General features: G+C 37.1%; 1 long non-coding RNA gene across 1 annotated transcript in view; it reads left to right on the forward strand.

Moving 5' to 3' along the window:
- Positions 1–12,281, forward strand: part of LOC138511012 (uncharacterized) — a 73,335-nt gene extending 61,054 nt beyond the window's left edge. The window contains exon 3 of the long non-coding RNA XR_011280537.1: positions 11,823–12,281. This is a non-coding gene — a long non-coding RNA (uncharacterized lncRNA). The remainder of the gene's footprint in view (positions 1–11,822) is intronic.
- Positions 12,282–12,589: the final 308 nt, after the last annotated feature.

Consider the following 12,589-nt stretch of genomic DNA (forward strand, 5'->3'; position numbering starts at 1 on the left):
GTTGCATTAAGTTCTCAACTGAATGTCCCTTACAGCAAACGTTTCTTCCATGAATTTCAAGTTTTTGTTTTACACTATTCTAGCTAGTATACTCAGCGATGCTCAGGCTTTCAATCCCTCATAGGTACATGTAACATGGAGAAACAGTGTGGAATTGTATAAGGAACATATGCAAAACCCACCCACACATTTTCACCTTTGCTGAAATCTAGGGAAATGGGTGAGGTGTCCACATGTCATGGAGCCAGTACTGTCCGGAGGGTCATAACAGGTGAGTGTGCAATATTTGGTGAATATTGGTGAAACAGTGTGGAATTGTACAGGGAACATACACAAAGCCACAAACCCAGAGACTTTTGCTGAAATACGGTGAAAGGGGTGAGGTGTCCAGATGTCATGTAGCCAGTAATGGCCGGAGGGTCCTAACTGGTGACTGTACAGAATTTGGTGCTGATTGGTGAAAAGGTGTGGAATTGTATAGGGAACATGCACATGCGCAAAGCCACAAACCCACACCCAAATATGCACTTTTGCTAAAATCCGGGGAGAACAATGGGGCTTCCAGATGTCATCTACCCAGTAATGCCTGGAGGTTCCGAACAGGTGACGCTACAAAATTTGGTACAGATTGTTGAAACAGTGTGAAATCTTATGGGGAACATACGTGAATACGTGAATACGTGAATACGTGAAGCCACAAACTCACAAATCCATACATTTCCAGCTTTATATATATAACACAGCCACAGTAGTGGCTGTTTAGTTATGGTTAAATTGCTAATCCCATAGGAAGAGCACTTTTTGGGTGGCTTATAACTTCGCTCTCCCTGGATGAATCCACACCAAACTTTTCCAAAAAGTATAAGGCTAACTCTGAATTTTTTGGCAAAGTTTGGTGAGGTTTGGTCCACGGGGGGGGAAACTTATAGGGGGTCCAAAATTAATTTTTTTCCCATAAACTGAATGGGGGAAAAGCTTTGCGCACACCTACAGCCCAAACTGCTGGACGGATTTTCACCAAATTTACAGCAGGAGCAGCGGCTTGGTCTCAAAAGCGTGCTTTTGGTGAAAATCCGTCCAATAGTTTTTTTAGAGTCTTGGGTGCATGGCCGCAGGCCGTTGGCCATACACCCAAGACTCTAGGCCCTGGCCACAACCACCGCAGCATATCACACCCACACCCATAGAATCGAATATCTATCAGGTGGTTGTGGGCAGGGCCTACAGTTTTGGGTGCATGGCCGAAGGGCATGCACCCAAGACCGAAATTATAAGCACTGAAGTTATAAGCCACCATTGGTGTGATATGCAGTGGTTGTTGTGGGCAGGGCCTAGAGTCTTGGGTGCATAGCCGAAGCCAACAGCATGGGTGTTATATGCTGTGGTGGTTGTGGGTGTGATATGCTGTGGTGGTTGTGGCCAGGGCCTAGAGTCTGATATGGGTGGGACCATATAGACAGTTAAAATGTTTGATTCTATGGGTATCTATGGGTGTGATATGCTGCGGTGGTTGTGGCCAAGGCCTAGTGTCTTGGGTGCATGGCCGAAGACCATGCACCCAAGACCAAAGTTATAAGCACTGAAGTTATAAGCCAGCATGGGTGTGATATGCTGCGGTGGTTGTGGGTGTGATATGCTGCAGTGGTTGTGGCTAAGGCTTAGAATCTTGGGTTCATGGCCAAAGGCCATGCACCCAAGACTGAAGTTATATGCACTGAAGTTATAAGCCACCATCAGTGGCTTATAACTTCGCTCTCCCTGGATGAATTCTGACCAAACTTTGCAGAAAGTGTGATATGGGTGGGCACATATAGACAGTTAAAATGTTTACAGTTTCTGTACTGTTTGTTTTGTATAGTTTGCATGTGAAGTTTTGGCTACGTCATGTCATTAAGATTGTAGAGTTTGGTAACACGCACTGCAGTATAGCATATCCATGGAAATGAACATTTTGTATTGTGGTGTATGGTTACATGTTTGCTTCAATGGTTCTGCTATGCAGCAGTATTTATGCGTTCTATTAGAATATACTTACGGTTTGATTTTTTGAGATTGGATATATTTTTTTCATGAGCTTGTAACTGGAGTACATATTCTTTTTCAATTTCTGTGATAAATGAAAAGAGCATGTTAGTATATGTATTTTATAAAGACTTATTACATTACATAATAGACATTTCAGCTTGTTTTCGACCCTCATATTTAGTAGTTTCCAAACCAGTGTACTGTGCAATTTGCTCAGTTTCTGTATTTGTTTTTCAAATCATTGGGTCTGTGGGAAAAAAATCCATGTCGGATTAAAAAAAAACTTTTTTTGTTATGCTACAGTCTATTTGTTTGTTTGTTTTCAGTGTTCACTTATTGTCTCTGGCTAATGTTCTATCTGTTGGCTTGTTGCAGATTTTTAGTGGTATTCATTTATCTGTTTGTTTGTTATAGAATCTTGGGGCAGTTAGATACCTGTTGGCGTATTCTAACAGTATATAGTTTTAAATAAGCGTTTGTACGACTTGCTGTTAATCTCTGCTTTAGAGTAATGGCACTATCACTACATTCAAACCATCCACATTTCTTTTTTATATATGCAGTGTAGTGACCTGCATTGGTTGTGGCTCCTGCGGGGTAGATTATATCTATTGTTGTGAAGGTTTTCTTACCAAGTGATACTTGACCATGCGTGAATCCAGTCAGCTAGCAGTTGTTTTTGGTACCATCTGCATTGTAACGTAGAAGCATTAGTATTACGTATTTACTATGTGTTTGTATTAGTAAGTGGAGCGATTATCTGAATTGCAGCTAGTACATAATCTACCATGGTTTGCATTTTGTACAAGTTGCAGAAATGGAACTGATTCACAATTAGGTATGAATACATACACAAAGCGCTCATTAGGGATTTGTTCCTGTGTCACAATGTTGCAGAGAGTGCATTCTTGTGGGTCTTCTTGTGAGTTTATAGTGAATTTCACCATTCCAGCACAGTAGTTCAATTCTTGTCTTATTCCATGAACACTATACGTGTTATCAGGATTGTTTGTTGCGTTTCTATGAAGTACTAACATTTGCAAACACAATGGGTCTGTACTGTGTAAGTAAATGTCAACAATTGGACGCAATTGAAATAGAATATTCATTGCTACATGTGTGTAGCAATTTACACCAGTTATATTTCAAAATTTGAATGGACCAGATAGTTCTGTGTCCAAGTCATTTTTTCAGAGACTGTGGTGCTTCTTTGAAGAAGTACCTGAGTTACTTTGAGTAATAGGTTCTTCTTTGGTTGTGGTAATAGATGAAGTATTAGCTTCTTTTACTCTCTTTGGAGGATTTGCAGTGAGATCCTGTTGAATTTCTGTTTGAATTAGTTTTCTTTTACACTGTTTTCCTTTTTGTGGAACAGGATATGTTTTTAGATTGGGGGTGTATTGTGAACATAGTCTATTGTAAGATATAATGCAAGGAATATCAACGTTTACTTTACTTGCATCAAAGTTTATTAGAAATAGACTGTCAAGTGCACGTAAGCGTGATAGTGCTACGTAGCTCATGCCTTTTTTAAAGACTGTGTTACCAATATCTATCAATGCTTTTTCTAGGGTTCGACCTTGTGATTTATGAATGGTGACATCATATGCTAGAGTTAGAGAAAATTGTTCTCTGCGTACATTCATGTCTTTAAAGAGAAGGAATCGAGCTGTTGAGTGCCCTATCCCTTTTACTTCTGAAAGTTTGTCAAAGAGAATATTGACAAACTTAATGTTGTTGTCACGTGGGTATGTTTGAAAGCCAACAACTGAACCCAGTGCTCCATTAACTAGTCCTTGCTCCACGTCAAGGTTACATTTAAGCATTACTCTACAGTTTAAGGATAATTTTAATATTTTCTCCAAACCAGCTGTGTTGGAGATATCATTTTCTAAGGTATTTAGTCTTGTTGTGGCTTGTTGACACATGGGTAGTGTCATACCATGTACGTCCAGTTTGTCTGTGGAGTAAATTTCAATTATTGGTTGCATTTCTTTTTTAAACATTGTTTCATTGAATTTGGAACAGCTTGCAAGAGTTGGCATTAAGGACATGCAATTGACATTTGTGTGCGCTAATTGTTCCATGAGATCAGTAGCACATGAGTTATCGCCATAAAGTGCATGGATGTGCCTGGTTTTTAATATTACTTGTGCTTCTTGAGATAGTACACCAACTCTAATACTTTTTAAAATGTTGGCGTAAGTGAGGCTGCAGATTGGGGGATGTTTTCTGTTAATTCTCTGTATTGGAAATGTTGCCAAAGGTTGACATTTCCTATGCTGCCAAAACTTTTACGGCAGAGTTTGTGTCCTAAGGTTTTAAAAATAGGTTCACCTTTCACTGGTGTCAATTGAAGAAGATCTCTGAAAATGATAATGTGTTTTCCTCCAAAGAGCTCTTCGTAGTTTGTTTTAAGTACTTCTTGCAATCTGAGGTGAATCAAAGCCAACATTAGGTTGGAGACCATGCTCACTTCATCTATTAGTAGCATTTTCATTTGTTTTAACACTCTGCGTAGTTCCAATACAGCTTCTGTAGAAAGTTTGTAATAGTCTAGTTTGTTTTGGTGTTCTACTGGAAAGAGTAGTAATCAGTGTAAAGTGAGACCGCCTATGTTGTAGGCAGTTAAACCTGTGGGAGCAGTTACAACAGCTGACAGTTTGTTGTTTGTCAATTGTTGAAGGAACTTGCTGATGATTTTGATTAAGAATGTTTTGCCCGAACCAGCTTCACCACTGACGTATAGTAGTATAGGTTTGTAACTTTGGCAGGTACATTCTTTATTTTCATGTTGTACACCATGTGCAAATTCTTTTGTTACTTCTTCAAAATTAGAGCGCTGCTCTTTGTTCAGTTTTGATTGTAGTACAGTTAAGTCTTCTGTATCTTCTTCATAGTGACACATGGTGTTTTCTACTTCTGTCATAGCTAATTCTGCCTCATTTGCTATTAATGGATGTCCCACTGGTTCTGGGCTTCCTGTTACAGAAGGTGGACTACTGTCGGGAGTGTCCTTATCTAGTTGGGCCTGGAGTTCTTCTTCGTTTTGCTGTTCATTGGGCAACATTGTTTTGTACTGCGTAAACTTTACATCCGTGATAGTGCTTTCATTTGCTTTGAAAGCGTCTTCATAGGAGTCATAGTTATCTAGTATCTCTTCTTCTTTTCTCCATGGTTTAAAAAGTAGTAGCAGGGACATTGAATATATTTCTTTCTGTTGAGGAGTTTTGAATGACAATTTGATATGATTAATTAAGCATCGTTTGGTAAGTTTCATTAAGCTGCCTTCACGATCTGTCACTCTATATCTACCTTTTTTTTCATCGGGTTTTATATTATTTTTGTATGCAAAGTTTTGGGCTATGTGGTATAGACACATGGTTTCCAAAGTGGTACTCCTGTTCGGGTAGTATGCGTCTAGTAAATTGTATTTATGTCCTCATATGATTTGAGAACTCTTTTTCTAGATTTAGCAGGACCAAGACTTAGCCGTACTATATTTTCAGATTTCCCATACAAAGCAGTACTGGTTAAAAGATCTGCAGCTTCATGGGAGCCACATTCTCTATGAGAGAGCATTTTTATGCCTAAGCTGTACAATTTCTGAGATAGTGTTTTGTCTGATGATAGGTCATTCCAGAGGTCTTGAAGCTCTGTTTTTTCTGTTTTTGTAACATATCGTGCAACTGCAGTGGAATTGTCTGCAATGTACTGCACATCTCTGTTTGCATTCCATAAGAGGGCAATGATTGCATTGTAATCATTGATATATTTTTATTCTTCTGTTCTTTTTATGTAATACGTGTTCTTAGGTGATTTACCTTTAACACTATGTCAAACTGAAGACATGAAGTTGTTCACTTCACCTGTTTCTGTAACTGGTGTAGGGAAACCAAAGCGGCATTTGGTGTAGTATTTACCTTTGTTTTTGTATTTGTGACGACAATATTTGCCACATTTGTGTCTTTGAAATTGTATAATTCATGCATGAAGATAACTATTTGTTGCTTTTGATGGAATTTCACAAGTAACATATTTTTTGATAAACTGTAAAACAGTGGAATCACTGTCTTGACCAAGATTAGGAGCATCTTTAATCCATAAAAGCATGTGGATATGTGGTGCTCCTCTGGCTTGGTATTCTTTTCTCCAAAAGAAGTGTTGCAATTCTCCAAGGAGAGGAACAGTTTTATTACAAATAAAGTGTAGCATAGCAATGAAAAGATGGTGGGAATATCTTGAAACATTAACAGGATCTAACAGGATCCAGAGAGCAAAGTTCTCCAGGTGTTAGTATATCTATGTTTGTTTTGTTTTTGTTTGATGTGCGTAGGAAATCATGTACATCTTCCCATGCATATTCTGCACAACCTAATGTAACAAGCCAAGTGGGTGGGCCAAGGTTTCTTATCATACAACGTACATCTCTGTGACGTTGGAACCAGTACTCTTTCGTATACCACGCATGTTTGCAAACAGATTTGTAATGCTTGATTATAAAACATCATCATTTTCTTGCACGTTTTGTATTAATTGCATAGTGTTGCCAATTCTTTTGTCTTTTGTTGGTACACCATTTACTAAGACAATTAAAGATTGCTCTATTGGTTGTTGCACTCCTAGAGTGTGCACATTTTTCCTTTCAGATCTAATGGTAAATAAACTTTGCCATGAATGCCTTTCACCAATTCAGAGGGAGGTAAATTTGCTGTTTTTGGTTGAAGGCGTATTATTGCTTGAAATCGGTGCACTGTTTGAATTATGATGCTCTCAAATAAATTGAGTTGTTGCAGGGGTTTTGGTAGTGGGAATATTTTTGATAGCACGTGAAGGAGTTTAGTTGTTGTCAAGCTTTGTACTGCAGTAACTGCAAAGTATTAAGGGGTCAGTTATTTCTTATTTGTTTTCTGCTATAAGGTAGAGAGCTAATTCAAACCATTTGGAATATTCATTGTCTTCTATTTTGTATGTTACGTCTATAGTTTTTCTGTTACTTTTATAAAAAGTTCTGCGGCAACACACACACACATGGTTTGGAACTTCAGCGGATGTACTTTTACATTTTAGTATTTCTTTTTTGTATGTGTGTAGTAGAAGTTTGCCATGTGCAGAATTGTTGCTAGTCTGTTGTAAAGCTATTGCATTTTGTAAGTGGCTTTCACTTCCAAAATATTTTGTTATTTAAATTGGCTAGTTCTAAAGCAGGACTTTTAGCATAGTACAGTTTATAGACTAGATTTCTTATATTTGAATGATTTGTTGATATCATTTTGATATGATGGAAGGTGCTTTTGCAAATAGGTCCTGAAATGCAGGCTAATGAATGTCGTTGTAGTCCTCTGTATTTGCACACTGGACAGGTATCCATATTTTGCAGCACTTTCATTTTGATTTTGTCTTTACCTTTCACATACTGATTGAGGAACTGGAGTAAAGATTTGAAAGATTTTTTGGGAATGTTACACATTGACCTGCATGGCCATTTGTGTACTCGACGTTCTGATTGAGTTTTCTGGGGATATTTTTGTAAGCAGTATTTCTTGTTCCTTTATGGTATTATTAATTGTTTCAGAACCTCTTCCACTGCTATGGATGGCAATTGTGTTTGTTTGGTTTTGTTTGTATGCTTCTTCATTAAAATATGGTTCTGTTCTCGTGGTGTGACTCCATTCACCTCCACAGATATTTAAGAAGTTCTTTTCGTTGACATTCCGTTTATTGAGAAGTTTTTTTGTAATTTAGTACTTAGTTTTGTTAGTGCTTGAATTCTGTTTAACACTAAAATTAATACATTTCTTTTGAGAAGGATTGTACTGTCTATTAAAGCATCTAAGATTAATTTTCTATGGTAGGTTTGAAGGGTTGTGCATGATTTGTCTCCTGTTTTTATAAGATTCTGAAGGACTCTGTGGCGGAACATTTTTTGCTAAAATACTTTTTTTGGTACGGTTTCTTGCTAGTATATCAAGATTTATAGGAGCAGTTTTAGCAGTAGTGGTAGCCGAATTCTTGTTAACCATTTTTTGTTTTGTTTTACATTTTGATAGAGGAGGCAAAGTTTCTGTACTAGAAGCTTGTTTTGTTTCGCTAAATGACTGTATTAGCTGTTTTGTTTGAACGTTTTGTCCAAACTCTGGTAGAGATGGATGCTTATTTTGGACACTTTTATTTTCATTTGCTCTATTTCTGCGTTGCTTTCTGCGGATTTTTGGTAGGCATTCTTTGGGTCTGTTGAAAAAAAAAAGAAGGTATGGGTTGGCCCATTTTGCAATGTATGTGTGCTGTGTGCATGAGTGTCTGAGTATGATGGGAAAGATGTATGTGGGGGTGTGTGATTGTGCATTGGGCAGTTACAATGAGTTGGGAAGGCTATTCTTCTATTTGTTTGTTACTAAACTGCGGTTCAGATGAGAGTAGAAAGTGAGCTAGTGTTGAGGAGAAGCATTAATAGTAAACGTAATGGTATAAAATTAACACAGTTCTTTGTTTTGTAGTACTAACATTCTAAGAGTTCAGTATGTTATTTGTGTTCCATAAAAACAGGGCTTTGTGTGCCATTCTGCCTGCTAATCTCTGTTTAATAAATGGGGATTTGTGGGCAGAATGGTTCAGAAATCGCTGTTTTTTTGGTGCGCAAATTACATGAATGAACCACACAGTGTCTTTGAGGAACAGTAACAATATTAAGGTAGTATTGTACTTACTCTTGTTTTGTGGAATGAGCAGGTTTCTTCGGATATGTTGTTTGTAGTTCAGATGCTGCTGATTTTCAGGAGAGTGGTCTTCACTGCAATTGTAAAAGAAAGAAGTTAGTAATTTTGTGTGTTTATAACACTGATGTTAATCTAGACGTTGATTTTTATGTTTTTGTGGTAGTATTCTTGTTTGATATCTGATAATAGTGTATGCATGCATTTCATTTGACTATGTCCAACGTTTATATTTTATTTACAATATGTTAGTTCAACCTGCTTTGCAAATGAGTCGAATTTTAAGTGTATGAAATTCAATTGTTTTTTAAAGGTGTATTGTAGATAGCAGACAGGTTTGGAAGTGACAATTGATTATAGTAAATCAATGGGAACAATTTCAATAAATTCATTTTATAGATAGACATGACAACAATTGAGAGCCCCTGAGAGTGATATTTCACCACAGCAATCGGGAACATGAATTTTACCCTAGGATTGCAATGGGATTAGCATTAATTTAGGCGGGCGACAGTAAAAAATAGTGCGGTTTTTCAATGAAAAATCGGGAGTCTTGTGCCTAAATTGGGAGGGTTTGCATGTATGTATAGGTTATGCGAGAGACAGTAAGAAATAGTGCGATTTTTCAATGAAAAATCGGGAATCTCGCGCTGATATATATATATATAGCTTCAGTGAAAAAACTTTCTTAAAGGGACGTTATGGTTCCAAGTAAAACCGAAAAACCCCTGAAATTCGCCAGTTATGGTAAGCTAAGCAACCATAACTCGCGCCACCACCATGCACTGCTAAGACTAACACCCACAACATCAAAGATGACATCACAAATGTCATTGATGACATCACTGATGACATCACATGTGTATTTACTTTTCATAAAATATGTGTACAAGGGATTCTTATTATAATGTTGAGAAAAAAGTGTCAAGGATCATTGCAATAAATATCATACCCTAATTAGTGCATTGAACGATGCATTGATATAAACAGCATTCTATTATGGGGTTCTATCTAGTATACTAAGCTACTCATGCAGAGACATAGCATTGCATGCAGCGTACAAGATGAAGGTATAATATTCATAATGTTGATATGTTGAATAATGAAATGATAATTGTTTTATTAATAGAGTTTTGTGTACTGTGAAATATGTAATAAGTAGCTAATAAAACCCATGTATTACATAATTGCATTACTACAGACAAAACACAAAGAGACAAGAACACATACAAATATGGGAAAGTGAAGTTAGCAAAAAAGCAGAAGTAGTAGCAGAAACAATTCATAACCTAACTGATTATTATCATGCAATGTAATGATTGCTCTGTTTCAAATCTGCTATTTACCCTATGTATATGTATCACATGATGTGATTGGACCCTAAGGAAAGTAGAGTGAGTACAATGTATACAAATATGAGCATATACAGGGAAAGTACAGCCATAAAAAAAACAACAGAACTATCAGAAAGTGCTGATAACTCTATGGATTATCTTTATGCACATAAAGGATTGCTGTCTTTCAAGCTTGTGTCTTCCCCTATGTATATGTTTCATATGATGTGACTGGACTCTAAGGGAATTACTGTAAGAACCTACTTGAAGGATAGGTCTACAAATAAAATAAAATGTTTAGTTTCTGACTGTTACTGAAGAAAACCATGTGGCCTAGATATGTCAGTAAAGGAAAAAAGAGTGAGCCAGACATGTGATGTCATCAGTGATGTCATCAATGACATTTGTGATGTCATATTTTATGTCGTGGGTGTTAGTCTTAGCAGTGCATGGTGGTGGAGCCAGTTATCATTGCTTAGCTTACCATAACTAGCGAATTTCAGGGGTTTTTCGGTTTTACTTGGAACCATAACGTCCTTTAACAACGTTTTTTCACTGAATTTCATAGGTTTTTAGTAGCGCAACTTAACCATAACGTCCCTTTAACAAAGTTTTTTCACTGAATTTCATAGGTTTTTAGTAGCGCAACTTAACCATAACGTCTCTTTAACAAAGTTTTTTCACTGAATTTCATAGGTTTTTAGTAGCACAATTTAATAATGATAACTCTGACTTTATTTACATGTCAAATTTAACATACTGAACCCCCTCTACTGAGTTTGATGTCCGTGAACTCTTTTAATGTGCGCGGACATTTTCGGACAACAGCACCATTACCCAAAAGCTCTGGGGGGGTATATTTAGTTGTTATATCATAACATATTAACATTTTACAAATTCACAAACCAGCACACATACACATTATATGTAGTAACACATACGAAGTGTAACCCATATATGTAACGCACTAACCATTCATTTAAATACAATATGATCTAAAATGGAATATACCAAAAGAAGAAAGATAGGCTTCCAACATAATTACCTCACAGACACTCCACAACCAAGAACAACAGCAGATCTACAGACCACTTACAACATACCTTACCTGAAATAGTAAGTGTACTGCATTTTACTCATATATTTATAAACTTTCTGTATTAGATTAAAAAAAAATGATATTATTTTTTTTTCTCACATAAATGTCTAGTACTCTGGAGTGGCTAGAGGAGCATTTCCCACATGAGGAAATGTCAGAAGATTGTGAATCTAATGGTAGACACTTTACAATATATACCATTTAATTATTATTATTTTATATACATTTAACATATATATTTTTTTGTACAGAGCATACCAAAATAGAAAGTACTACAGAAAAAGATGTTATGGATAAGACTCTTCACAGCATACAAGAAAAAAATGGATCTACTGTTGGCTAATTTTAATAATTTAAAAAACTTTGTGGAAGATCATTTTAAACAAAAGACCACGTACCATTGTCCCACATGTACCTGTCCCCCCTGACCATATCCCAGTCAATTATCCCCAAACCCTCTCCATGAACCAAAACGTTTTGATGAGACTTCCATCCCTTCTTCACCTCATACAAATCCTGTTGAAACCCCTAATTCTCCTATTTTTGTTTCAGTTTCTGCCTCACCTTCTCTGTCATAAATTAATCATACATGTTAAATAAAGTTACATTTTTATATTATGTTCTAATTCATTTCATATTTTTTTTTTAAAGCAATTTAGGTGTCCGCGGACAGTGCGGGTGTCCGGAACGTCCGTGAAGAAACGAAAATGGAGGTGTCCTGAAGAACACTATACCTGTCCGTACTGTTCGCTAGCAAGTTGAAACTGTTCTAAGAACACTTGCGGTGTCCTGAAATGTTCATAAATAAACAAAATGGGGGTGTCCCGAGAACGGTATGGCTGTCCGTTTTGTTCGTAGGCAAGTTGAAACTGTTCTAAGAACACATCATGTGCCCTATAATGTTCGTAAATAAACGACATAGAGGTGTCCTTAGAACACTAAACCTCTACGCAATGTTTGCATGCAAGTTGAAACTGTTCTAAGAACACATGCGGTGTCCTGAAATGTTCGTAAATAAACAAAATAGGGGTGTCCTGAGGACGCTATACCCGTCCGTATTGTTCGCAACCAAGTTGAAACTGTTCTAAGAACACATGTGGTGTCCTCAAATGTGCGTAAATAAACAAAATGGAGGTGTCCTGAGAACGCTATGTCTGTCCGTATTGTTCGCAAGCAGGTTGAAACTGTTCTAAGAACAAATGCCTGTCCGTAACTGTTAGTTTGATGTGTGACACACTTTTAATTACTTCAGGACCGGAACAGTGTCTGTAGAACATCAACACACATGTGCAAACCAATATCCATGCCTTTGGTGTCCTGCGGACAGCCGCTCCCTTCGCGGAAAAATACACAATAATATGTAAAAGAGTCAAGTAATTATGATGCAACATCCAGTTACAAGCAACAAATCACCATGA

Source organism: Ambystoma mexicanum, chromosome 6p (genome assembly GCF_040938575.1).
Source record: "Ambystoma mexicanum isolate Mex_15411 chromosome 6p, UKY_AmexF1_1, whole genome shotgun sequence".
Taxonomy (NCBI): domain Eukaryota; kingdom Metazoa; phylum Chordata; class Amphibia; order Caudata; family Ambystomatidae; genus Ambystoma; species Ambystoma mexicanum.